Source organism: Pinus tabuliformis, chromosome 1_2 (assembly GCF_031772625.1).
Source record: "Pinus tabuliformis cultivar Carrire ecotype Pingquan chromosome 1_2, CPIR1, whole genome shotgun sequence".
Lineage (NCBI taxonomy): Eukaryota > Viridiplantae > Streptophyta > Pinopsida > Pinales > Pinaceae > Pinus > Pinus tabuliformis.
Window position 1 is genome coordinate 87,603,560 of NC_142298.1, and position 4,836 is coordinate 87,608,395.

At 39.1% G+C, this 4,836-nt stretch overlaps 1 non-coding gene across 1 annotated transcript; it reads right to left on the bottom strand.

Annotated features, from left to right (window-relative positions):
- Window positions 1–4,449: 4,449 nt before the first annotated feature.
- On the bottom strand, window positions 4,450–4,520 carry TRNAG-GCC (transfer RNA glycine (anticodon GCC)). Its single transcript has one exon. It is a non-coding gene; the product is annotated as a tRNA-Gly (tRNA).
- Between the last annotated feature and the right edge of the window lie 316 nt (window positions 4,521–4,836).

Consider the following 4,836-nt stretch of genomic DNA (forward strand, 5'->3'; position numbering starts at 1 on the left):
ATTCCAAAATACCTTTTCCTGTGACCACAAACTGTCTTTGAATATCAGGTGCAAACTGGCAAATTCTGGTTTGTGAAAAACTGCACCTACAGCAGTTTCGTAGCGCAAGTTTAACCATAAATTCCTCCCACCTCAGAACTAATTTGAAGAAACTGAAAAAGGTTTTTGTATTTTAGTATGTTAGAAAGAAAAGCCTCTTTCAGTTTTTGAAATTGATTTCTCAGTTGCTCAGGAGACCTTCTAGAAGTTGACTAGTAAAAGCAGAAAACAGAGATTTTTATGCTGAAACAAGCTGCTTCAGGGGTTTCGTAGTGCGCTACGAAAACTCCTAGTTCAGAATCCCCGATTTCGTAGCGCAGCCAGTGCAAATTCTGGGTTTTGCGCTACGAAAATAACTAGAGTGAGTTTTGCACTACGAAAACCTTGACACAAGTTTGACACATGGAATTTTAGGTGATGTGGGACCAATGATGGGCAGGAACGGAGTGTTGACCCTATTTGACCATACCAACAAGACTCTTTACTAAATCTTAGACACTAAAGCGACCATGGAAAGACTAGACCAAGACTAACACCAATCCTTTGGAATCTTAGTGATGTCAAAACACATGGTGAGGCTTTTAGAAAATGGAATGAGGCTGTGAAACTTTTTTTTTGGGAAAAGAGAATGACACTTATTTAGATGAGATGACTCAAAACCTATAAGACTATGACTAGAAACAAGGCGAACTTTCCAAAGCTTACAAACAAAAGTTTTAGGGTGATAACAGTGGGTCCACTAGGGATACTCTACCCTTGTGGTATACTAAGAACTTGTAGCTCCAGTGCCGCTATCCATCTTTTAGAATAAAACTTTGAACTTCTGCCCAATTTGCTCCTCAAACCTTTAATGATTTCTGAAAGAAGAATTCAATATTGTACCTACTGAAACAGATGCTCAATCAACCTACCCTGAGCTTATTTGCACATCCCTACCTACCCTATCAGCTACAATCTCCACTTGTAGCTCAAGGAACATGAAACTTCCAATGAAGCCAGTCGTTGATCTGATCTGACACTTGAATCTCTTGACTATGCTTGAAGCAAAACAAACCAAATACTAAAATAACCAAGGTAGCATGAGGTGTAACTGTTCTTCATGATGAAAATATAACTGGAAGCGTGAACAGTAAATCTTTTCCATGTAGTCAGCTATAGGGTCAAAAAACACATGGTTAGTTTGATGATTCTCATAACATTCTATATCTTCAAACAACTGATCCTCATGAGACAATCTTTAGGGAACTGAACCTTAAGACTGCGTACATGCATATGGAACCTAACCAAATGAAGAGCAACATTGTCTTTCTTTTCATCTTTGAATATTGGAAGATCATCTAACCAATCAACCATTGGCATAGGATTTGGAAAACCAGGGATATGAGACTGATTCATAGGGGCATACCTGGCATTCATTCTTGCAATAGAACTCATCTTGAAACTTCATCCAGCTACTGATCTTCTAGCACTAGAGTCACCTTCCAATTTGTTATTTGATGTGTGGAGTCGCCAAGGTAGTTTTGCAGCCTCGAAAAGATGTCTGAGCTCCTACTAGCTTCAGAAGTTCAGCTTCTTAATTTCGGGAATGAATAGACTTCAGGCTCCGGGGTTGGCAATTTTCAAAGAAACAAGCACATTGTACTATTGTATGTCACTGTATGTTTTTAGGTTAATACAAAGAATTGCTTTCACTACTCAGGATTCAGAAAGGGTTTCAATGTTTGATTTTCCTCATGGCTTCCTTCATATACTTACTTGCAGTGGTATAGACACATGTTACTTAGAATTCATTTGATGATGCTCTAACTTCCTTCATGTGTTTGTAGGTTGTGTTCTCTATATTATATCTCTGTTTTGCCTTTATGTTAAAACCCTCTATGCCCTAACTTCCATGTGAAATTGATCTTGTTGTTGTATTGAAACACACTTTGACTCCATAGCCCAATGGAAGTTTGTTAATTGGTATTTCAACCATTTATACATTGTTGTTCGAATTTTCCATAGAGTTAGCCATCTAATCTTAATCTTTATCAAAATCTTTAATCTAGTGAGAGAGCCCTCTCAGGTTGAGGAGGCTAAGCCTCAGCCAAAAGTTGGTTTGAAAGAGTTACACAAGGTCTACCTGATCAACAACCTATCAAGGTTGGATTTTGGTGATAACACCTACAACCTTCCAAACAAAGAAAGAGAGCGAAGTGGCCTCACCTTCCAACTGAGTTTTCTCTCAAAAGGGTTTCCTAGAGAGCATATCTTGTGTCTTATGTGTGTGCGAGCTTATTTTGTTGTTTTCTACTTTTCTGTATAGTTTCCATTTGCATGCATACACTAATTATAGTAAAATCTACTGTTCTAGAAATTAAATAAAACTGTAACACTGTAAAATTTTTAGAGTTTTAATATAATATTATTAGATCTGTTGTAATGAGCTGTCCAATAAAATATCCACGACAGTTTACGGATCATAGAACATCCAAACATTGTAGTTCTCTTAATTTTTACAGGTCCTAAATCTGGTTTTTTTCTCGAACTATAAAACTATACTTTGAATTCCCTTTGAATTTTCTCAATTGGTATGCTGCAGCTTTGGAAACTCCCCATGTTCAATTTATATCCTTATTTGGGGCGCCAATTATTGCTTTTCTTGACATGCTCTTGACCTGACAATTCCAGTTTTCCTCGTTGCATTCAAGTGACTCAAATGGGATGACAACTATGAGATCTGAGATATCAAGCGCTTCTTCAGTGTCTTCCCGTTACCGTTCTATCTTTTAGCACCGTGATTCTTTGCCTTGGTTGACTCCCATCATTTTCCCCCATGGTTGATACTTGTGTAATCCAATCTTCCTTATGAACATCATCTACAATGTATTATTTACTGGTGTCTCATCTATGTGGATTTCTCCTTTTCCTTCTTTGCACTTGCCCGATGATTTTGGGCAATACAATCTTCCTTGTAATGGTCTTCTGTAATGGATGACGCAAATGTATTGTCTTCTGGCGTTCAGTTACGGATTTCTCCTTTTTTTCTCTGCACTTACCTGACTGTCTTCAGTAATACAATCTTCCTTATAACCTCCATTTGCAATGTATAGTTTCCTCGAGTTTTTTGGACTAGGTCTTCTAGATCTCAGCAACGCGCGAATTCCCCAGACAAACTCCCCAAGCAATAATTCCCCAGACAAACTCCCCAAGCAATGATTTAGTGGACAGCCCACACTTTTTACTGGCTTTTCATCCGGCCAACAGAATTTGTTGAGTTTCTTCAGTGTTCTTCATTCAATTTAGGAGGTTAGGAGAGATGAGTCTGATCCTCAAACCCATTAACATCTGGAGCTTCCTCAAACCCATTAGCTTAACATCTGGAGCTTCCTCAAACCCATTAGCTTCTGGAGCTTCTCCACCAAGGCATTTCATGCATTATATCGTTTATATTCATACATAATATTTTTTATATTCATGCATTATATATTTTATAGGAAACTGTTTGATTCTCTCAAATTATATAGACATCATTGTTTGATTCTCCCAAGTTATATAGACATCATTGTACTCAACAATCTTTTAGACTTACTTTTAAATAAATAATTAAAAATAAATATAATTATCTTATATCATTTCATTGAAAATCTTTTCAACTGCATTTCAAATAGCTACTGACTTCACAGTCCCAAAAATATGTGGATATGTAGAATGTGCTCTGCCTTCTCTCTAAAATATGACATTTTTTATTCCGTTTTAATGTGATTCCCTGAATGACTAACAAAGACTTTATCCTTGTTAGCTGAAGATGTTGCGGAGCTCGCTTCCTGCGAGTCTTTGAAGGATCTTCTTGGCACTTCATCCGCCACCTCTGCGAGCTTTTGGAGATATTGACATGCTCCAGCAGTGGCAATCTTCTCCCTACAGGTTTTATTGGTTGAGAGAACCAGCAATGCAGAGAGGGGTAACCTTTTTAGGCAGTCTGGTTCCTAGGATTCAGCAATTGCACCATGGGCCACACTTTTGTCATCGTTGATAAATTCCCTCCTGTTGGTCTGCACAAAGAACAATGCAAAAAGTGTCTGAGCAGCCATCTCCTGAGATGTGTTTGGCTTCGCTTCCAAGACCTTCAGCAAAGGGGGAATACACCCTGCTTTATTGGTTTCATTGCTGAATGAAAGATTGGAGATAGCGAAAGCAGCAAGCTGCTGGACAGTCCAATACCCCTTTCTGGAAATATTGGTCTCATTGCTGAATGAAAGATTGGAGATAGCGAAAGCAGCAAGCTCCTGGACAGTCCAATACCCCTTTCTGGAAACAAAGGCCAGTTGCTTCAGAAACCCTGAAGAAGAAATCAAACCCGCAGAAACAGCGGTAGTTCTACGGACCAGAGAAAAGGGAAAGAGCTAATGGAAAACAGAAATCCTGAAGTGCACCAGCCGGGAATCGAACCCGGGTCTGTACCGTGGCAGGGTACTATTCTACCACTAGACCACTGGTGCAGATATGTTAATGCAATGTTTTCCAATAATTCCTCTGAATTCAGATTCCTTTTAACTGTGATTCCACATATTGAATATATTTCCAAAATTCTAAAGCGAAGATGGCAAACAAATTCCTGCTGGGTCGTGCCCCCGGACGCAGCAGGAAGACAATCGACCAGTGCGTATCTGTGGAGAGGGATGTCGGTCGTACCCCCACCGCAGCAGGAAGACAATCAGACACCGCGTATCTGTGGAGAGGGATGTAAGTCGTGCTACTGCTCCCGACCAGGGGAAATGCAAAAAGCAAATGTAAAACATACAACTTGCAAAAACT